Source organism: Rhinolophus sinicus, chromosome 15 (genome assembly GCF_057876585.1).
Source record: "Rhinolophus sinicus isolate RSI-liver-muscle chromosome 15, RSI-T2T, whole genome shotgun sequence".
NCBI classification, from domain to species: Eukaryota; Metazoa; Chordata; class Mammalia; order Chiroptera; family Rhinolophidae; genus Rhinolophus; species Rhinolophus sinicus.
Genome location: NC_142515.1, coordinates 101952422 through 101977738, shown reverse-complemented (window position 1 = coordinate 101977738; position 25317 = coordinate 101952422). Strand labels below are relative to the sequence as shown.

General features: G+C 37.7%; 1 long non-coding RNA gene across 1 annotated transcript; it reads left to right on the top strand.

Annotated features, from left to right (window-relative positions):
- The first annotated feature begins 111 nt into the window (after positions 1–111).
- LOC141572722 (uncharacterized) lies at positions 112–19909 on the top strand. Its single transcript, XR_012498132.2, has 3 exons — positions 112–15823; positions 16504–16813; positions 17279–19909. It is a non-coding gene; the product is annotated as an uncharacterized LOC141572722 (long non-coding RNA).
- The last annotated feature ends 5408 nt before the right edge of the window (positions 19910–25317 follow it).

The window sequence follows — 25317 nt, the reverse complement described above, 5'->3', positions numbered from 1 at the left end:
ATATTATATTATATTATATTATATTATATTATATTATATTATATTATATTATATTATATTATATTATATTATATTATATTATATTATATTATATTATATTATATTTATTATACCCAGTCTTATAGTAAAATAAGATCGGGTGAGTCTTATATTAATTTTTGCTCCAAAAGACGCATTAGAGCTGATTTTCCAGCTAGGTCTTATTTTCGGGGAAACACAGTATGCAAAATAGGCACTTATTTTTATAATATAAGTGAATTACTTGCCTTCTCATTTTTTTTTAATTAAAGTTTATTGGGGGTGACAAGTGTTAGCAAAGTTACATAGGTTTCAGGTGTACAGTTCTGTAATATATCATCTATGTATCACATTGTGTGTTCACCACCCAGTGTCAGTTCTCTTTCCATCACCATATATTTGATCCCTTTTATCCTCATCGCCCACCCCCATCCCCCCTTACCCTCTGGTAACCACTAAACTATTGTCTGTGTCTATGAGTTTGTGTTTCTTCATTTGTTTGTCTTGTTCCCTTGTTGTTTTCAGTTGTATATACCACCTATCAGTGACTTCTCATTTTTAGTACTTCTGGGTTAGTCTCAATAAGGCCTTTAAACCATTTAAGATAGCAAAACATGTTAAAATCTAAGATTTACACTATTAGAACTTATATCTGAACTAATTAGTCAAAACTTACTATTCTAATCTTGATTTCTGTTCAGAACGCATTGAGAAAGGGATATTGTGAATGATAGTAAACATTATTTATTTATTCAGTAAATATTTATTAAGGGTCTTCCACATACTAGGAAATGCTAGGTACTTGCGATACGTAGACATGGGCTCTGCCTTCACAGGTGTTACATGATTGGGTAATGAGAGGAAAAATACCGCTTCATGGAGAGCAAAGGTATAAGTATATCTTAATTAACAATTATTTAATAATTATAACACTTAACATTGGAATGATGAAGAACAGTATATTTACATGGTAAGTCAGAAGTTCGCTGGAAATCCCTCTAAATGAAAAGCATTAGCTTTGGAGTGATGCACTATGTGATGATGGATAGAGCTGCTAGTTTACTAGGAAGAAATTGTAGGAGTAGAAACTCGTACCAGAGGTGTGGAATCCTGGCTTCCTTCCAGATCTGGCCCTAAGTCAGTATTACAACTGAATGATGTACTACAGAATTCTCAAGGACAAAATAGAAGATAACTTTTGAAAGTCAAAGGGACTTTTATTGATACTAAACAATATCTAAGATTTCTGAAGCAAATATTGCAATAATTTTCTCAGGTACATACTTTTGAACTCCATGACAAAATAATTCCAATTTTTAACTTCAAGACTAATTTATTAACTTCAGAACTATCATGTGAAATTTTCAAAAGACAAAGAGTAGTGATAACATTATTTATTATTGTTCCTATTTTTCCAGTGAATGGCACCTTGCTGTCTTCTTGTATTTCTCTCTTTCTATCTTTGTTTTTTCCTTTCCTGTCTTTCCCTTACCATTTGATTTTCTCAGCCTCTCTGTTTTAGTTCGACAATCTCTTTTTTTTGTTGTTTTTTGTATTTTCCTTTCCCTGATTTCTTTTTTCATTTTTCCATCCTGATCTGATTATAAATATAGATGGGAAGTATTCCTTTTTTCAACATTTTTTCCTGAAAATTTTCAAAAGTATAAAAGTTAAAATATTTTACAGAGAATGCCTATGTACTCCTAACTAGGTTCCACAATTAAAATTTTACCGCATTCACTTTACCATATATTTATCCATCTCTCTATCCGTCAATCAACTCGTCTTATTGTTTTGATACAATTCAAAATAAGTTCCAGACAGCAATACACTTCATTCCTAAAGACTTCAACTTGCATATCATTAGCTAAGGATCAATTTTTTAGTGTTTTTTTCTTTTTAGGTAAAATTTATATTTAATAAAATGCATAAATCTTAAGTGTACTAGTTAATGAGTCTTCACAAATGCATATACCTGTGTAAACCAAACCCATACCAAGATATGCAACTCTACAAAGCCTATTTGCAGTTCATATTGTACCACCACACATAAAATATAAAAGCTTTGTAACCGAATAGGTGTGTTTATCCCATTACCCCATTACTTGTTATCTTATACTTGTTATATATCTTACATATTGCATATGTTATAAACTCCACAATAAAGTGGTATAGTTTGCTTGAACCATCATATATATTTTAAATAAATTAAGAAAAAATACTCTTATATTTACCCCCACTATCATTTCTAATGCTCTTATTCCTTCCTGAAGTTCCAAGTTTCCTTACAATATCATGTAAGCCTGAAAAACTTTAATATCTACTACAGTTCAGGTCTTTTGGCAATTAGTTAAGTATCATAGTTTTATATAAAAATGTCTTTATTTTCCTTCTTGAAGAATATTTTTTGCTGAATCCATAATTCTGTGTTGACAGTTTTTTTTTTCTTCCCCCTTTGGCACTTTAAAGACATTTTCCCACTGTTTCTGGCCTCCATTATTTCCAATGAGAAGTCAGTAGTTTTCATATTGTCCCCCCCACCTCCCCACACCCCCCCATGTATAATGTCATTTCTCTCTAACTGCTTTATTTTGTCACATAGTTTTTTAGCCTAATTTTCTTTTTCTTCTTGATACATATGCTAGACCTTTTGATCTTGTCTCACAGGTTTATAAGGCTCTGTTGATTTTTTTTCAATCATTTTTAATTGGATTATTTCTCTTGATCTATATTCCAGTTCACTGAATCCCTGGTAACCATTCTTTTAAGCCCATTCAATGAACCTTTTTTTCTCTAATTATTGTGTTTTTGGATTCTAGAAATTCCATTTAGTTTTTATAATTTATATCCTGTGCTGAGACTTCCTATCTTTTCATTCATTATAAGGACATTTTCCCTTACAATCTTGAGCATAATTATAAAGCTGCTTTAAAATCTTTTTCTGCTCATGTCAATATTTAGATTATCTCAGTGACAGCCTTTGATTGTGTTTTGTGAACAGATATTTTCTGGCTTCTTCAGGTGTTAGTAATTTAGATTTTGTCCTGGACATGGTGAATAAAATGTATTGGGTTGGTGCAAAAGTAATTGCTGTTTAAAGGTTAAAAACAATTTCAAAAACTGCAATTACTTTTGCACCAACCTAGTAGAAACCCTGGATTCTGATCCGTTTCTCTGCAGACTGTTTATTATGTTGGCAATTGAATTGGCTGAACTCCCATTGCAAGCTCTTGCTCCCCTGTAATTGGTGGCAGCTGACGTCTCAGTTCACTTCTTTAACCTGGTTGCTCTGCTTGGAATCTTTCCTGTGCGTTCATGCTTCAGAGACCAGCCAAGAGTTTGGGGCAGAGTTCATGCATAGAATTTAGGCCTTTTTCTCCGGTTCTCTCCTTGCCATTATTTCTCTATTTTCAGTAGCTGCTATTGTCCCAAACTCTGTCCTATGGTTCATATGCTCCTGTGATGTAAAATGAGGACTACCCTCAGGCTAAAAGCTATAAAAATGGAAAACTCACCCAATGCTATTTTCTTCTTCCAATTGTTCTCTCCTCTGTAGTATCAGCCTATTTGGGGTTGCTTTCCATTACTTTCAGGTAGTTGATTTTTATATTTTGTCCAGAGTTTGTGATTTTATCTGTTGGAGGATTGGTCTGAAAAAGCTACCTGGCCATCACTTGAAGTGGAACCCTCTCCAATTGGATAGTATTTGTTTTTTTTTAACCATTTCCCAAGCTTACTGAATAAGGATTTGTTCCTGGTTATTTTTAAAAACTAGGTGAGGAAAAAATTTTAAATGATCTGTCTTTGAAAAACCTTAATAATAAGTGTTTACTAAAAATGTACTAAATTAGCAATTCATTGTTTCCCAGTAGGCGTCCCACTGGCTTTTGGGGAAGGATGTTCTTCATTGTGGGAGACTGCTCCATGCAGTAAGTACATAAACATGTCTGGATTTTCCCTGCTAGATGCCACTATGATCCCTCAGTCACTGTGACATACAAGTAATGTCATTGCCTGCTGGGGAGGCAGATCTGAAGTTGGGAACTATTGGAACTCCTTTCAGATACAGCAAATTTATTTTTCTAAAATGCAAACTCCTGCCGACATATCATTTAAAGTCTGTGCCTCCCTTCTCTCTCCAAAATTAGGTATAGCCTCGGTAGCATGGCATATGAGACCCTTCACAACCTGGCCTTAGCTTCTCTTTAAAGCCTCATCTCCAACAACATTTCTCAACTGTAGTCTGGTCTTTCTTTACGTTTCATAAGCTGTGCTTTCTGTGGTCTTCTTACCTCCCTTCTGTATCTAAAATTCCCCGACTCATCAAAGATCCACCTCAAACATAATTTAATCAAAGCTGACAAAGACTGTCTGTCAAACATACCACTGGTGTTAATTGGTTCTTCCTTTGTGGATATAGTGTGTGTGTGTGTGTGTGTGTGTGTATGTGTGTGTGTGTGTGTGTGTGTGTGTGTATTTATACTATAATTTTCTACATGTCCAACTCCTTTATCAAAATGTGATCTTCCTAAGGTCAAGGAGTGCTCCCAGTCTGTCAGGTTTTATTATAAGGACTGAACTAGGCAAGTGGCAGAGGATTTAGAGAGGAGGCATGAATTTTAAAAAGTTTAAATAACACTGGAAATTTATAGGATTTAGTGATTTTTGGACAAAGTTTTCTAACATGAGGATCTAGCTGGTTGTCTTATTTCAAAGGTAACCAGTAGGAAAAGCAACTAGTGGAGAGAAATGGAAAAGATAATCATCAAAGTCAATTTTTGTATATTTTGAATGTGAAAGTATCAATCGACCATTGACTGCAACTGGAGAATGAAACTAGAATTCAAAAACAATTGGGGTTGGATATATAGTTCGGGGGGTCATATTAGTTTTTAAAGTATGTCATACAAAGTGAAGCATGGGGAAAGAACACTCCTCTAGGGAGTACGTTGAGTAAAAAAGAAATGCTTGGGAAACAGCATTTTACATTTTGATAGAGACAAAGAAGTCAGAAAAAGAGGGTTTGTTAAAACTGGAGAAGGGCCAGAGAAGAACGGTAGGTATCCCAAGAGCTGCAGAAGGCGAGTTTCAAGATTGCTGAAGATTGCTACAGCCCAAGTAAATAATTTTTTCCCATCTACACTCAGGTCTTTTGGAGTCTATCTTTTTCACTTGGAGCTGAGTTCTTTGAGGCTAGAAAGTCACAATAGTGCTAATGGCTTTTATAATGTCTCTGACCAAATACTCCCTTACTCAGTGTGTAATCTGAGCTCTGCTGAAACCCACAAGAGTGTTTATGGTCCACTGCAGCTCAGGCCTGTCTACACCTTTCTCCCCTACTAAGGGCTGTTTCAAGCCCAGAGCACATCATACCACCTGGGCACTGCTGGTGCATCCTTCCCATGCATGGTTACCACTTATGTTTTCTAAGATACAGGTCATATTTTTTTAAGAAAGAAAAGGAAAGTGGAAAAATGTTTAAAAACTTTTAGAGTCCTCCAAATTTATCAACAGGACTTTTCCTATTATATTCTGTTAAAATTAACGCTCTAATCTTAGTTTGTTCTGCTTTCTCATCTGTAAAATTTATAAGCCCTCTCCCAAATTTACCTGTTGAAATGTTATATGTCCTTCAAAGTCTTAGACTCCTTTCGCTTCAGGGTGACTTTCTCAATTCTTACAGGTAGAAATTTTGTTCTTACATCTCCCTCAGTACCTAAGACAAACCTTAACCTGGAGCAGTTACTCATTAAATCCAACTGAATTATTTTAGCCCTAGTTCAGTTTCTGCATAAGCATATAGAAAGATGGCTTTACTATTTGCATTTAAAAAAAACACCTTTCAGGTGTACAAAAGTTACAAATTAGAGCATAGTAGAGTTAATTTTTTTAAATATTAATGCAGATTCAACCTATGTATTATTCTAGATATAAATTCATCCCTCTAGGATTTCTAATTTTAAATATTTGGACGAATCACTGCTACTTAAAAATTGTCTATCTTTTTTTGTTTTTTAATTTCAAGAGTTTAAGTCATTGATCTTTTTACTTCTCTAAATTGATCTTTTCCATTTTTGACAATATTATTAATATGGTGTTCAATGAGAGTACACTTGTTCAGAATCTTAATATTTAAAATAATAACTTGTTTATTCTAATTGGAGTCTGTTTTCCTGTGTTTAAGGTAAACTTTTTCTTACAGATCACTATTAATAACACAACTACCTACAATTTCTTTTCAAGCATTTGTAAGTGACTATGTCTGCTTTGGGAAACCATCCTATGGAAATAATCCAAAATAGAGTAAAGGCAGTAAGTACAGCTTAATCACATCATTGTTCTTAATCGATGAAAAAAAAAAAGTTGGAAACAACTGGAAAGCTCAGAACATGGGTCTTTTCTAACAAATAACCAACAAATATTTAAATACATACTATGTACTATGCTAAGCACCGGTGAAGTAGACCAAAATATTTCCTCATAATGTATTACTATGAAGCTATGATGTTTACAAATAATATGGGAAAACAGTTATAAAAAAATGATAACTATTAAAAAGGATATTAAATTATGCACATTACAATTGCTATGTAAAATAGGAAAAGACTAGGAATGGAAAGAAGAGAGTCGAATAAAATATACCAAGATATGGATAATGGATATTTTTCTTATTTCATATTTCAAATAGTTTTAAGGATCATGTATTTCAGATAGAACAAAATAAATTCATTAAGCTAATCAGAAAATAAAGATAAATGGTATCCTTAATTTAAGTAGTATAGTTTCCCCTCAGAATGTTTCCATGTATTTTTTGTTCAAATTTTGTTTTATTTTTAAAAGACACTTGGTTGATCTGTTAAATCATATCTGGACAAATGTTTTGTTTGCAAGCTTAGAAAAGTGGATTGTTTTATTTTATTTTTGTCTAATTGAATTAAAGACCAACAAGAGAAAGATACCAAATCTTTACTGAGGAAATTTTCATTTGTTAAAAAGAAAAAATGGCTTTCTTCTTGGCATGGTTGGACAGGAAGGTTGGATTTAATTTAGAATGATTAATGAGATTTTGTCAGGCTCCTTGACTTTACCACCACTGCAGTTTGTCAGTGCAACAACCTGGGAAACCTGGACGCCACTCTGTCGCCCAAAACCACTCTCCAGGGAAAAAATTAACTGGCAGGACTAGTGCCAGGTACACGTCAATGGCATTGTCTCTCGGGTATTGACAGTTTAAACGTCTGAATCAAAAATATGTATGTTTGGGGGACACACATTGTTTTCAGTCTCTTTGCAAGTGGTTAACCACTTCAGAACTATTTAAGTTGATGTTTTTCCGAAGGAAACTATTTAAAGACAAAATCTTTACAAAGTCCCTCTTTAATTTATTTTAAAAATTTAACAAACAAGTAACTCTAGGATCTCAAGTTACTTTCTTTTCTTTCTTTCTTGAAGAATTAAAGAATTCTTTACTTAAAGAATTAAGATGAAGCTTTTCTTAAAAAGTGAAACCATTTTTCACTTTTGAAAACTCTTTTTTGAGCCATTGGCATGACCTAAGTTTATAATCAAGTTTTTAAATTAAGCTGTAAGGTTGTGATCTGACTGAATATACCCTTTTCTACTTACTTGTGTACTTATGTTTAAAAATAATCAATGGTTGATTAGCTAAAACCAAATTACTGAACATCGCTAGTTATTAGATGGTAAATACAATATATGTTTTTCTTCGATGTTTAATTAACTGTAAGAAACCAATGTTTATCATCTGAATTAAAAACCTGTGCAGAAGAGTTCGGGCAAAAGGAATTTCTTCCAACAAACATATAGAGAAGATCTGAAGGGTGTGGTAGACAGCCAAGGACTGACTACCTTTGTAGAAATTTAGCATAATGAATATTTGCAAATTTGTATAAAAAAACAAACAAAACAAAAAGAGTGGTTTCCTATTAAACAATTTGGGGGTAGCTGTCTCTTCTGAGCTGCGTGAATATATGCAACCTGAGGAGAGAGACCCTCTGCCAGAACCAGACCCCCAGTGAGTATCTGCTTGTACTCCCCTGGTCGACAGTCTGAGAAAAGCAGAGAAGTGGAGAGGCCTAGAAAGCTTATCAAGGCTGCTTCTCTTGTTGAGAGGACAAAGGAGCAAAATGAAGTAGCTGTATATGTGTATACCAGCACAACTGTCATCCATCACATTGCCCTGCAGTGTGTCTCTTCCAAAAAGAAATGTCATTTTCAATCCAGAGGCCATCAAATAGTTTATTGTATTTTCAAATTCTGAGAATTTATATAGAATATTTTCAATATATGTGAATTTTTGTGTGATTGCAGCATAGGTGCTGCATTACATATTTTTCCCCCTAAAAATGGACTGCAAAATTAAATGTAGGCAATTGTGTTGATGAAGGAATTCAGTTAGTCATTTGATTTCATAACTGCATAAATAAAAAACATACATAGTTCTCTCCTTTCTTTAATTACTCTGGGAACAAAGAAAATAATACATGGATTTTCCAGAATGCCATCCAAAAAAAATTATGGCCTTTGTTGATAATAAGCCAGAGAAATGAAAAACTCTCGAATGAGGCCAAGCTTACATTGGATTAGGCAAAATGTAGGGCCTGTAACAGCTCTCCCATGGTACTATTTATTACCATTTTGAAGTTGTGTTGGTTTTGGGTCTGGTTATCAGCCTCAGAAACCTGGTTTTGTCAACACACATCAAGCAAATGTATTTTTCATACATTGAGTTTTTAAAAATCCAGAACTTAAGGAAAGGTTACAGTGATAACTTACGAATGTGATCAATGCATTCTCTTTCTCAGCCTGCAGAACGCTGACTGATGATTATGGAATCAGAGCAAGGGAAGTTACCTGAACCAAATGCTTTACGTTTTGTATCAGTCTGAAAGAGCCCAGTGCATCTCTCTCTACATAAAGACGATTTTACACATTTAGAATTTGATAGCTAAAGTCGCATTCTAATAGATATCGCCAATATTTGCTTCTGTGTTTTTCTTTATTTTATACTGTTAAGTTGAACAATGTTTTGCCCTTCTCCTCACCTGTTTCCATTATCATTGGCTCAGAATGTTTCTCAGATATTCAATTATTATTACATCAATTTATTTCAAATCTTAATGTAGCCAATCACATTATAGCCATGGCCTGCTCTCCTAAAGTCATTCTGATGAATTTTACGCTTTTCTCACTATTTAAGGAAAATCCAATTTCTCACATATTCAAGTTCATGAGAGCTCCCAAGTACCTATAGCATGTTATAAATTTAGAGCATTGTTTTACCTTACAGGGAAGTTTTAATTTAAATATTCAAACAAGCATTAAAAGATGGCCTTTTTTTACACAAGGAATGAATTAACTAGGTGCTGTGTAAGAGACAAAAATGAAGAAAACTGTTCCCTGTCATCAAGGGCTTCCATGGGAGGAAGGCAACCATAATCACATAACACTTCTATAATACTTGATGTATATCACCACAACTTAGTGCAGGTCTGGAGAAGTTCTGTGACTTTTGGAGGTTCTCATGACCATTTATAGGGATTAAGAGAGGCAGACTCCCAAGTACATTTTGTATATTACTAACCTTAATGAACAGCAGAAGAAAAATGTGTTAAAAGATCTTTATTTTTTCCTTAAAGTGTTTTAGAAAGAGAAGAGTCAGCAATTAATACCGACTAGCTGAGTGTGAAAGGATGAATGTTATTTCAGTAAGCGTATTTATTACTTGGTGGGAGGATACCCTGATCAAAGGCCTGGAAACATAAACATGTGTGAGGGTCATGGGATAGTGAATAATCTGCTGGAATTCAAGGGTAAGGTATGAGCAATGATTTAGTGGAAGAAAGAACTGGAAACTATAGGTTAGAAAGAGTATGCTAAAATAGGGAGTTGGTACTTTTTGTAGGCAACTGAAGACTTTCATGAAGAAAGGTGTCATTTCTGAGCTGTGATTTGGGAAGATCTTTCTAAAGCCAATCTAAAATATGAAATAGAAACGCAACAGAATGTAGTATAAGGAAATCAGAGGAAGGGCTACTGTAATTATGCAAGTGAAATATGATGGAAATCTGAACTTGAGTAGTTACTGGGAATGGATATGATAGAGGAAATATGTGAGTGACATTTTGGAAGTAAACCATCTTGGTGAATTACTGGCTGTTGGACATAAAGATGAAAGGGTTAAAAATTACTCCAAATAATCTGAAGATGGTGTTGCCATTATCAATACAGGAAACACAAGTGAAGGACAAGTTTGCTGGGGTTGGGAGTAAAGTGACAAGAGAGACCATATGAGTGGGAGAATGAATTCCCCTTTGGTCTGTTAGATTTAAAGTACAGATAGGACCAGCATGTGAAGATATTTAGCAGTTAGTTTGGAAATGTAATATAGGGAAGATATCGGAGATAAATGCTAAAATAACGTTTTGGGAGCTCGTCAGCATAAAAACAAATGATAGAATAAGCTATAGGAATAAATATGCATATTGACAATGTCATAATCACTTAGCACAGTGCATTCAAACAGTAACATCTAAATAAGTATTTGTTGAATGAACAGACTGATATCGACAAGGGTTCTTAAGCCAAATATTCAAAAATCTCAAAGTACTTTAATAACATGCCTTGGATATAAAAATATACTGTCCTGTTTCAATTTAACGAATCTTTCACAATACAATTTTAAAAGTAAATAACCAAGGTACTCTCTGTTCAGAAAAATATCCTCTTGCCAGTCCCATGTCTTTAGCAGGACATGGATGTCCTACTTATCAAATATCCTCTTTTTAATGAATAGATTGTAATTAACTCTATAATTGGAGTACCCAAAACTAAAATTATGCTACGCTAAATAGTTTTGCACTAATGATTAAGACATATGTAAAAATGTCCCCATCTCCTAACCGAAATGTTTCTCAGAGCCCGTAAGAACTCAGATTTAGTTGTTTTCATTCCTCACTGAGATTTAGGGTTGCAAAGCATCTTCTGGGTTAAGTCTCATTGCTCTCAATTCTTTGACCAGGATGCTGTGCCCTAATATACTTATTACAATGAAAGTTCTAAGAGAGCCACAGTATATGGTGATGGAAGAAGAACTAACTCTGGTGGTGAACACTATATATATATATATATATATATATATATATATATATATATATATATATATATATGCGTATATATGATGTATTATAGAAATGTACACTTGAAACCTATGTAATTTTACTAACCACTGTCACCCCCAATAAATTTAATTTAAAAAACCAAAGAAAAAAATAAATGAAAGAGCCACAGTGATGCTCTTCTCTGCATCTTCAGTGTCCGAGAGTATAATGCGTTCTTAGCAGAAATGGTAAGAGGAACCCTCTCTTACAGGGCCTTGCCATAGTCTTTGAGGCCCTCCTGACTTTCCTCCATCAATTCTGCCTTTAGCCTTCAGCACTTAAGTTTCCCCTCAAAGCCCTCCTCTGCATACAAATCCACTAGTCAGTTCTGGGTCACCAGACTCACCAATTTCTCACACAGGCCCACCCTCAGCTTAGGACCACCCCAGTGGTCCTCAGGCTCTCCAGCCAGGCACCTGCCTCATAACTTGCAGGACTATAGAGTTTATTGTCTAAACCAGGACACTTTTGAGAGTGCTAAAATGCTAAACCAGATGGTGCTTCAAGACAACAGGCGTAAACTAGGAAGTACGGTCACCCTGCCCTTGATTATAACACAATGTGATAAATGCAATAATAAAAGTTTAAACACTTTGCAGTGGAAACATTTTGAATGGAATGCATTGAAGGGTCAAAATTTGTTTCCAATCAAACACATCTCTAAATTATTTTCAAATTAGCATCCATGATAAAAAACCATGCAGTTAAGCTGAGGATATTTGTACCATGCTGCACAGCAGAGCTCTGGCTCTGGGAGGAAATTATCTTTCAGCATCTTGGAAATGGATTTTTGTAACTTAGGATTCCTGTAGATGAGCTCATTTTGTAGTTGGGTCAACAGCATAAGGAAAGGAGTCTCTGAAATCTCTGGGAGAATTCCGGAGATTTTTAATTGATAACGATAATAAAGTCAAAATTGTGGGTAACATTTATCTTACTTTTCCATTACACTTACTTTGCTAAGGGCTTTGTATTCCTTAACTCATTCAGTCTTCACAAGTACACTCTGATGAAATAAACTTGACTTTATTTAGAGGTCACTGGCTAGAGGGTCCTGGATATACTGGCCATAGGGATAAATATGCATATGTATATCCGTATCGAAATAGATCCATCCCTGAAAAGATCTGGGTGAGAGTGTTGCAAAGCAGGGGAAGCAGAAAATGCAACGGCTGTGGGTCAAAAACAAGTTTGGTCCATGTACACTAGAATGTAAGCATGAGGAAGTCCTGTTTTATTCAATTCTCTACTCCAAGCACCTTAAAAGAGTCACTGAAACAAGAAAAAGTCAGTAAACATTTGAGGAATGTGTGAATGAATGAATGAATGAATGAATGAATGAATGAATGAATGATGAAACCCATAGAAGGAGGTGGATTCAAAGACAGAGGTCATATCTTGTAGGGCCTGATGATGTTGGTAGTAAAGAATTTGGAAAAATCTCAAACTTACCATATAAACCACAGTACAAGTATTTCTACATCCTGTATCCTAAATCATTTTCTAAGAAGGGAAGAGTATTTTTATCTCTTTGGAAGATCTAAAGATGACTAAAGGTCCAATTTTATTTGTGAATAATATCTTTTGTTCCAAAGAAGAAATCTGAATAAATGAAGTAATTTTATTTTTTCAATGTAAGTGTAAGGTCTCACTTAAGAGGTATCTGGAAACAAATATATGCATGATTGCACATATGTATATATTGGAATATGTGTTTGACTACTTGTCAACATTGATGTTATTATTCTAAGATGTAAGTGTTTTGGACAATATGTGCAAATCACAATGTGATACCTGTTTATGTAAATTTGAATACAATTGACCCAAGGATTTATGAGACCCTATGCAAAGCCAGATGTTCAGACCTTTAGGCAGATTTCTATAATCCACACACATGGAAGCATAGAGAAATATGGGAAGGACAAAAGTAAAATTTCTTAAGACAAGCTTGGGGTCTTGTAGACAGGCCTCTGGGGAATGCAGCTGACTCTTTTTTTGAAGAGATGAGCCCCTAGTAAGGAATGCTTTATAAAACTAAACACAAGATGAATTATGACCATTAGCAATTAATTGTGCTCAAAAAGAGACATTTTGAACAAAATATGGTGAAAATTTTCATAGAAATATGCTATTCTTTGCACCAAATTTTGGTCCATACTAAACCTTCAGTTTTGCACACTTTGCCACCTGGTGGGTAACCTGAAAACTACAGGTTTTTTTCCCTGATGATTAATTTCCATACTCTGCAAAAAGAATTGCCCTAACTCCAGCTAGGGCAAGGATTTTGTTTTTTTCATTGGTGCTCCTAGAACAGTGCCTGCCTCTTCGTAGATAATCAATAAGTAGCTGTTAAATAAATGATGAATTATCACTGGCGGTATACTCCGTTTGAAGACGTATTATGGAGAATATAATTGAAAATATCACAATATGGTGCTGGAGAAACGTGTTTCCTAACTGGAATCAAAGTTCTAAATTATTTCACAAGTAAGTGGTGAGTCTATAGTATAGGGTTTGAAACATATCTACAAAGTTCATTAGGAAAAGGAGATGTCGTTATTGCTCTGTGTAAATAATGTAGTTAATTAGTGAGAGCCTAACTCTCTTTCTCCCCAACTGCTCCAACTAAAACTAAATGTACCCTGGAAACTGCCCTTTCTCTTTTGCCTAAAAACCATGAATTTATGCTTGGTTTGGGTTGTGATGTTTACTATTCCCTTTTTCTGCTGCCAAAAATTATGAAGCCCTTTTAGCCCTCTTTTTTAAAAAAGTACATATGCATGTGTATTATATGAATATATATTATTCCTTTTCAAAATAACATTCCATGCTTCTACTTCAATGATCCTAAAGTCTTAAGGACTCTTAAACATGTTTTTCCTTGTATAAAGATTAGTGATTTAAAAAAAAGAATAATAATCATAATGTTTAAATAGAGTATTCCTCTAATATCTTTTTGATTTTTGAAACTTTCTTTTGGAAATATCTTTAAAAGCAAAACATATGCTTATGTCTTAGCACCTCAAAATTTGGGCTGGAAAAAATTCATTAGTAATTCACCTCAAATTTCTTTTTCAGGGGGATTAGTTTCCATTCTATAATCAGCAAAATATGTATACATATAACAGAAGAGTATACTAGTGGTTCATTAAAATACCTTAATCATTTTGTTTTCAAATCCAGGTGATCTTAGATTGGCAATATCCTAACACATTTTAATAATATATTGTTGAGATATAATCTTGGTTTATTTAAGCTGTAACTGTATATATTCATTACATAAAACTCATTTAGTTGCATAGAATTAAAACTCTTCAGAGTTCATAGTTTTAAATAAATATATTTAAATACTATTTAAATAAATATTAAATCCAAAACAAACAATGATTTTATTTTGACAGAGTCTATAGGAAGTGCAACTTTATATACATAACTTACCAAACAACAGAATATTTCAAAATGCCAGCTTTGAAAAAAGCCTAAATTTTTTTAGGATGAGAAAGATACATTATGAATTAAAGTGCTCATGTTTCAAAGACTTTGAAAGTGGAAATTGCTTCTGAGGTGATTTATGCTGCTCTGAAAAAAAGTGTTAAAGTAAATTTTTATAATCATTTCTTACATATCTGTTGATTGAGTGTAACTTCCATATGTGCATACAAAATAACATGCATAAGAAAAACAAAATTGAGAATAACATATTAGTTTTGATGTATATGAAATAATTTGTTTTTCTCCACTATATCCCTGGGTCAAGGTCTATAGCATTTATTTGAACCAGCTATCTATCTCATTTTCATAAGGGTCCCAGGAGGCAATAGTCATACATTGTTACTTCAGCCTTCACAAAGGCAAAACAGTACAGAGCCCTGTACTGTAATAGACAACACAGAACAGTCCCAATTTCAGTTCCTGTTACATTGACAAGACTCCTTCAGGTAAGAGATTAAAACATTCTTTTATCATTATAAGGTTAGTGACCATTTTAATGGAATCAAAGGATTATTTCTGCTGCATTGGGGATAAGAAGTTTGGGAAGTGAATATGTGGGGAAGATGTCTTTTCCCTTTTATGCATGTGTTATTCAGAATTTCTCTTTAATTGGAATAAAGCTAGTTTTATAATCTCAGATTAATATTTATGGTAAACGCTATCGAGGACACAAATTATATAGAGCCTGACCAAAGAACTCATTGTACTTTTTTTTTTAATCAAGAGAAGGTACGTGGGCGATTTTCACAGGCTAAAAGATTTTGCCTTTTAACATCAACAATATTGTACCATATTTGCTCATCATTGTGATGAAAAGAAATTCTAAATTTATTCACCTCACACCATCTGTAACATTTTAAAAATAAATGAGAGTTTCAGAATTAATCTTCCTTGCCTAATGTGCATGACTTATGTGGGAAAAGATAGTAATGGTCACACAAACATGTATTCAGACATGTAAATTATGGAAATTAGAGAGGTAAGATCAACAAATACTAATAGAATCTCTAAAGTTGTCAAAAACTTTCAAATATCTCATTCCTTCAGATTTTATATTTTGATATCATTTGCTGTTTGAACAGAAAGATACCTCATCTTGGAGAGGGACTTTTAAAAGATAAAAATAAATCAAGGTAAGTGATATTACAATATGTGCTTAAACTAAACAACAAGGCTTCCCCTTTGCTACAAAATACAAAAAAGTAATTACGTTTCATAAAATTGTAAAATTTATAAATGATATTTCATAGGGTCAGGTATGAAATGTAAGTTATGTTTTAGTAGGAAGATTATACAGCATTTTGTTTTTGATTTTTAGCAAATATTCATTTATTAGTTTCCAGTCCTCATCTAGAGATTAAGAAGAAAAAAGTTACTTAACCCAAAGTGTTAGTTGTTCTTTCTTGGTTTAAGTGGGGTAAATTCTGATTTCATAGAAGGGACTGTACTATAATAATTTGTAAAATGTAAACGTGTTTTTAGTGTTTTGTGTATGTGCCAGGTAGTTAAAAACATTTTGTTTCAAAATAACTGCGTGTGTTTAAAAGCCAAATACATCGTTTGCTGCTATGGTGTTATAATTTGATAGGGGAGCAATAATTTTCCTGCAAAGTTACGTTTTACAATTAAACGTCATCAATTTAGAAGAGCTGTGCAAACGACTAAAAACTAAATTTTATTAAATTGGAAATGTAATTTCTTCATTGTAACTGTTCTCATAAATATTATGTGTGCGTTTTGTGTATGGCTATTTTAAATGTTATGTGTGTTCTTTTAAAAACTCTTCGTTCCTTTTTTTCTTTCACTTTAACAGTGTTCTGGCACGTGACTAGCACAAACCATACCGACTTCTTTCACCATCTTAGGTATGCCACCGGCGATTCCACAAGGAATAAAATGACTTAAAGTCTTTAACATATTTGGAGAAATATTTATGAATAAGGGAGAGCTGTTTCCTGAGCTTTGTTGCTCCGGACAGTTGATATGCCTTTTCACTAGCATCTTCCATGATTTCCACCAGAACTAAGCAAATCGCGTGGCTTTAGGAGATGCTGATCGCCTGGGGGTTGGTTGGAGGGGATGGAGCGTCTTCTCCAACTATCTCCGGTACCCACTCCCTCCAGGTGTGTGTTGTAAGGGGGGAGGTGTGGGGGCGTGGGATGGCGTGGTATAAACAGAACCAAAGTAGGGAAGCGGGGCTAAATTCCTCTAAGAGTCCGGGACCTTATCTTCGCGGAGCACTTAAGGCCCCACTATCACATCCTTTATCTCACGGTCTCCCTGTTGCCGGGCCTGGTGCCCAGAGATTGGCGGCTCTGCCTCAATGGCAGGGCGGGGGGTGGCCATGGGGTTCGGGGACTTCACACTGGAGAGAGGGAGAGGAACAGCTCATTCTGCCCTATTCTGTTTCAAGACCATGCCCGCATCGGTCTCTGGAACCAAGTCGACCACAAAGTTGGAAGAAATAAAGTGAATTATGAAGGGGGATAGCTCCCTCCCTCCCCCAGTCTCAAGGGAAAATCTTTCCAAAACAGTGGTGCTTGACATCAGTTAAATTCTTAGCAATCTTTCTTGGTCATCTGTTTTAGTTTGGAGATGGTTGTAAAATGAATTTTCGAACTGCTCGGTTGAGAAAGGAACCGGGAAAGAACCTAGAAGGCTCAAGTCAGCACCCACCCACCGCGTTAGGAGTCTCGAGGCCCCCACCCGAGGCCTGTCGGGCGGGGGCGTGTGCTGGTGAAGTCTGGTGAAGCCGCGGCAAGCATGGGTGAGACAGCCTGCTGAGAATTGTGAATGGAGAGAGAAACGCTCCACGATCTGCTTGCGAGAAGAGAAGGTTCGTAACCGGATGGAACCAGTCTCGTTTTTTCATAGAGAGCACAGTTTGGCCGCTTGCCTGGCGCTGAGGCTATGGCCACAGCAGCTGCTGGGTTCTGGAGGAATTCACGTCTTAAAATAAATGATCAAGGAGAAATCATTCGGAGGCAAACGGCCCGCCCCCGCTACCCCCAACACCAAGGCGATTCACGTTGAACTCTAGGGCGGATCGTTCCCACCGTCAGCTCGCGGGGCCTGGGCGCGCAGTAGCCTCGCAGCCGCCTGCACCCCGAGCTCCATGGGGCGCGTAGTCGACAGGACCCGCATCAGACTTAGCTTACAGCCCCAAAGGTCATGCTTTCAGTTAACCAAGGGGTTTGAAATTGAATCCAACGAAGCGGGAAAAGCTGACATCTCCACGCCCTGGAGCTGTAGAGCAGCGGGTGGGGAGGCTGGGGAAAGGCATGCGGGATAGAGGATCGGTCCGCTGAGCTGAGCAGTCCTGTGTTAACTCCGCCGCAGCTCCCAAACACAGTCTAACAATTCAGGTTTACTGTCGGCTTGTGTCACCAGCGCATAAATCACTGTCAGCCGGGACAGCCGGGGCACAGCGTTCCGGTGCGCCCTGGCCACGTCGGCCCTAGGCAGGATAACAGCCCCAGCTCCGCACGAAATTCCCCGACCTGGTGTATTTGCCGGGAATCTTTCCACCCGAGGCTCCTTGGCTCCAAACAGGCGCTTACACGTTACTTTGACAAACACGCAAAGGGCGCTGGGGGAGAAGTTTCTAGCAATCGACTGAGTTTGCTCGCGATGACCTGATTATTGTCCAACAGTCAGAATGCAAGAACACATCATCAAATCTTATTTTGTTAAAGTGCATTCTCAAGGTCACAGAGAACCATAAGAAAACTGCCTCTTCATTCTATGTCTCTAGATTCCCGCTCCCACTACCGGGGTGCCCCCCTTCCACCGTCCCACCTCTCAGATTCATTCTGTTTCAGTGATATCGGGAACTAAGGATATCTGTAGGGAAGAATTCACTATCTGCTGTCATAGCAATTTATTGGTACAATTTTCAATGTGATATTTCCAGTTATCAGCCCAGGAGTGTACTACAGGTCTTTCTCATGCTACCTCACAAATTCAGATAAGAGGAATCTCGGGCAATCTCAGGCAGATATCAGTGTGCTAGACACGCAGCTCACCTCCCAGCCGGTAACCCACAGCCCATCCAAGTCAGGGAAAGGAATTCCTCGCAGAGCCAGGGACTGGGGCAGATGGGGGGTGAAGGGGGTGGGCGCAGGCTTAGAGAAATGCCACAGTAAGGCAAGTGGTCAGGCAATCAACTTTCACCTTCTCATAGGCTGCTATTAGAAAAGGGACTGGTTTTCGTCCAGCAAACTCTCCCCTCGGGCGTTCAGGGCTTGACGTTATCGTGATTATTTCTCACTATTCACATCCATTCTTTTAGGAAAACACACACACACACACACACACACACACACACACACGCACCCCTCCACACTTTGAGTAAAGGCAAACTCAGTCATTTCAGACTCTCTTTGTCCCTGTAGTTTATTTTGTTTATTTTTTGAAATCTGGGTTAGAAAGTTGGTAGCACCCCAAAGCATTTATTTCTAAAGAGGCCACAAAGTATTGATCTATTCCCTTTTATTCTCATTTAAATAATATCTCTCTCTCTCTCTCTCTCTCTCTCTCTCTCTCTCTCTCTCTCTCTCTCAGTCCAAGAGTAGAAAAGAGAGAAACCCCAACCTTCAACTGTCAACTGTTTTCCAAACACCAGATTAATGTTCCCCAGGACTGGGTAGTAATGTGACCTTTCTGTTTTCAGATGTGTTTTTCAACATGTAATCGTTTGTTTGTTATGTCTCTCAGTGTGGAAAGCTGGGGGAAGGGGTGCCTGTTGCCAGAGGGAGAGAAAAAAATGGATTTGAAGCCTGTTTTTTTCTTCCCCTCCTCAACAGAGGAAAGCTCAAAGCATTTTATTTTTATTTTCCAGAAGATAATTCCTGGGGGGGAGGAGGGAACAAATCCACGGGATTGGTATTGAAAAGAAATCTGAGCACTTGACCAGCAACTATTTAAAAACAATACACCCCCAAACAAAAATCTAATACGTGGATTTTTTTTTTTAATCAAGAGGCGTTCTGGGGCTTTGGTAATGCTCTGTTCTTGATCTAGGTAGTTAAATGAGAAGTATTATTTTAAATTATTTATCAAGCTTTTACTTACGATTTGTGTTCATTTTTGGATTGTTATATTTCTGTAAAGTTTTAAAAACCTAAGAAACAGGAAACCTCTCATGTGTGTACATGTTACTAGAGCTTCTAAAACTTACTCATTGTAAATTTTCAAACCAATACATTTGTTAAATTGTATTTAAGAAATTTACCAATGACTTGACTTCTAAATAACAGGTTCTGAATCAAATTGACAATATATTTGAATTAGTTATTAGGACCAGCATAAATATCGGACCCTGTTTCTAACATATTAAAATATCAAACAATGAGAGTTTAAAGCTTGTCTTAAAAATACCTAAGGAAGTAAAACAGCTATTTGGTTAAAAACAAACAAACAAACAAAAACAAACAAACAAAAAACAACCAGCAGGGGAGCATTTGAGATCTTGCTCCCAGCATATGTCATTAGTTTGGCTCAGATAAACTTCTATAAAAATTCAAACCAAAAAAAACTTCATACTTTAAAACAGTATTTAATTGTTTGAAACTACCTCCTATTAGAAAATATTAATATTTTATCCCAAATGAGAATTTTAAGAAGAATCTTACCCATACTCAAAGGGAATCTCTGCTACTAGAAAGATGCCAGTTTTAATCTTGTTTTCCCTCCGTAAAATATTATTAGGCTGCTTTCATGGTTGGTGACTAAGTATTTCACCAAGAATCAAAGACTAACTTGATTTCCCCGTGTAAAATCAATAGCTCTTATTGATGGTATCAACTTCGGTAATGACCCACTGCTACCCTCCACTCATGTCTTTCTTTCTCTCACCATCCCCTTCCAACTCACCCCAAATTTTCTACTACTTTGTTTAATTTAGAGAAATCATGATTCCTAATCCAGGAAATTATTATCTGACAAATGGCTTTATTGTTGACTCCCACCCTTTCCCTGTCTCTTATAGACCCTTTATCACCGAGAACAATTGCTAAACCCGCAATGCCCACATGGAGGCTTCACTGCTGCTTTATTTTATAGGCCCTTCCGCGGTTTTATGATTGGTTGCTGTGGTTGGAATGTTTATAGATAATAAACAACTAATCCATTTCTTGCCTAATGAATTGCCCCACCCGCCTACCAGTTTAACCCCCCGTAACTAGCTCCAGGGTCAATCTGAGCCGGTGAGTTTAGGGACCGAAACTACCCAACTTCGCCGCCGCTTAATATCAAAGTCGAATCAACCAAGGTCAGCAGAAGCTTATTTCCCATCCCCTCTCCCCCCCGCAGCTTCCCATTCTCGACACAGGCACTGCACCACCCGCTCCTCTTCCCATCGGTGGAAGGATGAGTTCCAAAGGTGCTTTTCTTGGCCTCTAAAAAAAACGAGAGGGCGGTCCCGGAGTCTGGGCGCTTTGCGCTTGGAGATTGGCTGACCCACACGGAACCGCCACAGCTGGTGTCCCCAGAAACTTCTCATCTGGGCGGACCAGCCTGTTCAGCCCTGAGCATCACAGAACCTAGGGGACGTCTGAATCGTCCTAGTTCTGAAAGAGGTCCTGCGGGAAGATTGCCGAAGCCTGACGTTTGTAAGGGCGCATGCTCCCGCGCCCGAGGGCAGAAAAAGAAGGGTTCAGGGCTGGGAGGAGGATAGGTAGTACCGTAGAAGTGCACCATCTAGTTTACACTCGTCTGAAATAAAGAAAGTGTATGATCAAACTCCCAAGGGACCTGGAAAACGCGGAGGATCTGCCAAAAGCATTCCAAGAACAATGGAAACCAACGTCAGAGAGAGGTTCTTTTACACACGTGACGAACAGCTGTAGTTGGCCTCGGGCAGTTGCTGGGGGCAGGGGGTGTGATGGCGGTGACTGGGGGCCGGGAGGGGGCAGCAGGAACCGAACACCAGGATCTCCTAGGTGTTGAGTTGGGGGAGTCCACTGTCTAGGCTAGCCTCTGAGCGACTGAGAGAACGCTGGTGTTCGCCGTGGGGCAGTCCCTTTCCAGAAGGATCCAGAGCAGGGAAACCTAGAAAGAATCACAACCGGAAAGTCCCAGATCAACAATTCTCTAACTAGAGTCGTTTCCCAAACCCGTTTAACAGCTGTGTTTTGCATGCATAGACTTTCTTTACATAGAGAGTAGTTTGAAAGTTCTACACATGGGTTTCCAAATTTAATTTTACAAAATTAATGTTTATGCCACTTTCCATTTGAGCCCACAGCTCCCCGGGAATCTCTTCTCTCCAAGAAACCGAGGAAGGAGCCTTAGGGGCACTCACTCCCCTCCCACTCCACACGTGATTTTGTTTCCCTTTATTATAAAGAGTAGATGACAATGTTGTTGAGCCAGAATTAATTTGCGTGCGTGGCCAGTTCAAAACTGTGGGTAGAGAGCACCTCAGTCCCTATCTCTGCTTTCTTTTACTGGTCTTAGTTTGTAAATCCCATTGTTTCATGGTGGGGGGAGACATCTAATGTTCTTTCATTCAATGAATAAACATTTATTTAACGCCTACTGGTCTAGAGGTTGGGGATGCAGCAATTTAAAAAAAGAAAAGGAAAGAAAAGAAAGAAAGAAAACCTTTCCTGGAACTTTCACTGTAGAGGGAAGGATCAGTTGGACTCACTCTGGGCTGGGAACTGAGAGGATGTGGTTTTTAATAGAAGCACAAGGCACAGCCCCAGCCACTTGGATGCAATCTCTCTGTCACCTAAGACGTTTCTTTATTATGTGTAGTGTAAATCACACTACTTTCCTTTCCTGAGTCTTTCTGCAATGTACCTGATGCACTAAATAGCAGGTAACAGCACTCTGCACCTCTTTCCCCTCCCTGAGCCCATTTTCATCAGGATGGAGGTGGGGAGATGGATACTGCATGCTACTCTAACTAGTGTTGGTCATTATTCAACTCGTGGAGTTAGCAAGTCAATATTTTTACTGTCATCTAAGGAATCTTGGCCCCATGGATCTTCAGTGACACTCGGCTAATTTCAAAACAAAATGTTGCTCAGTGAGAGAGGGGTTTACTCTCTGTGTCAGGGCTGTATTAGGATCTTCTACCTACCTGGGAGCTCACTTTCTTGCTCTCAGGGGACATAGGTGTTGCCTGGGGAAGATTTAGCAGCTCTTCCATGGCAGCCAGGACTGGCCAGGTTTCTCCAGGCAATGACTGATTTTGCTGGAAGGTCTTTCAATCCATCTCTCTTTCTCAATAGAAAGCCTCCGCTCCTCAGTGAGGAGGGAAGTTGCCCATTTAACACCAGGGCGAGGAAGCCTTTATTCAGGGCCAAAGCGGTTTGCCAGCACTCGTGCTGCGCACAAAGATACTGCTTTACTTGCCCCTTGATAAAGAGAATTAAAAAGATCCACAAAGGAAAACTCGAATTAAAACAAAGGCAAAAAAAAAAAGCCCACCGTGAGCTGTTTGATTATTTTTCTCTGACTTTGTCATTTGATTTGAACCTGCCTCGTCAGAAATAAAAATAAATAAAAACACAAAACGCTGCCTGGTTCTACAGCACTGAATGTGTGCATGGTTGATACAAAGAGAAAAGAAAATAAATCCCGGTTACTTAATGAAAGGAAGAAGTAATTTGTGTAAATAGAGCTTTAGAAAAAGGAACGCAGAACGCGCAGGCAAAGGCTGTGTAGAACCTCGGTACCTTGGCAGACGCGCGGGGACTGGGACCCCGGGAGTGAGTGAGTCATCGCGGACGCCCCCCGGCTCCGGCAGCTCTAAGAACCTGGACGCAGACGCACATCAAACAGCCGGCAGCAGGCTGGATTTTATTTGATCATCAAAGGAATGGCTAAATCAGCAAAGCATCCAAGTCTGCATCCAAGGTAGCGCTGAGAACTTTAGAAAGGTGTTTGCGCTTCGGGCTGGCTTCTACTGAACATGACGGACAGTAGACCGCAGAAAAGAAAGCTCTTACCTGTAGGAAGCACAGCTGCTCCTGCTGTCTTGGCCATGCTGCGTGCATCAGAGAGTGTGCGCGCGAACGCAGACACAGTCCTGGGACCTGGGCACCTAGGGGCGCGCCGGCGGGGTCTCTTCCGAGAGAGGTGGTGCCTGAAGAGTATTGGGGTTCGGAGGGCCACTCTTTAGCCTTAAGTAGCATCCTGGATGACTCTGATGAGTTCAAGAGTGTTCAGGGATCACAGCCTGCAGAAAAGAGAAAATGCACGTGAAAGCAGTTTTTCAACTAGAAAGGTTTAGGTGGCAATGTTACTATGTGTATCTGAAAATTTCATAGATCAATGTGGGGACAAATGGTAAGAAAATTCTTGGTAGAGTTCTGGTTTCATTTCAATTAATTTCAGCTCCCAGCCTTAGCTGAAGTTGACATTTACTGAAACTTTACACACTATTTCTAAAATACAGTCTTGTTGCCTTCTTCCTTTGTAAAGTTAAGCTGCCTGCAAACTTGGCTTTAGACTTAAACAGGGATCATTCTCAATTCAGAAGCACAGCATTACTGTGTGTACCGGGGTTATACTTGAAGGAAACTTCCTCCAGTGCAGGCCTAGAGATGTGGAATAATAATTTGCACATACTGGATCATAGCTATAACTCAATTGTACCTATCACTTTAATGTAATGTAAAAACTAGACCCAGGTGGCCTTTTTCCCCTTACAAATTGTGGGAGTTAAATACTCTGCCCATATCTTGCTGCAGGGAGAATATAGTTAAGGAATTTATAGTATTACAGTTTACCTTTGTACTCTAGATGAGTAACTTCATATGTAAAAAAAAAAAAAATAGGGGCACTAAGAACTCAATGTATAACAAATTTTGTGCATAGCTTTGAGAACTTTCTTGCCTGAATTTGGGGAAGAATGGACATGTTTTATGAAAGAGACAGACAGGATGAATATATGTTAGACGTTATTATTGGTATCGGTGACAATAGTAGCCTTTTAGAGTAAAATTTAATTAAAACAAAAATATTTATAGTTGACATGATCAGAAGAATAAAGTATTCATATCAGAAGAGAAAATCTCTGCTGATTTGGAGGTAGAAGCTCCGCTGAACAAGGGGAAGGTCAGATGAGGACTGCCCCCCACTACGTTCATGGCTCAACTTTCAGAGCCTGGGTTTTTTGTGTTGTTTTTTTTTTTTATCACTGCCCTCTACTGCTAGGGATTCCATACCTTTCCTTCTTGTCCCCTCCATTCCCCATCGACAGCGTAACTTATAATAGTTTCCTGAAGTGCTGACCTAGGAAACATGTTTCTATCTCCCCCCCACACCAAAACTTACTAGATTTTCTCCAGGCCCAAGAGTTAATAGATAAACTTATTCATATGGAATGCTAATGATGGCTTAATGTGCACTCCTGTCCAAACTATTATAGTTCTCCTAAAACTGATGTTTTCAATGCCTTAAAAAGAGGTGGGACTGGAAGTGGAAATTCTAGGCAGGCTTTACTACAAGAGCAGATATTTTCGGGGAGGTTGCTAATAAAGGCCCTTTCTGCTTCAATAATATCTTGTCTGTCTATTGGCTGAACTGGCCTGGGGCCCCCTCTATTTGTGAGTGAATCCCATTATCCTTAAAACTAGTAGTGTCACCTGTATTTCAGATGGAATTTTACTTG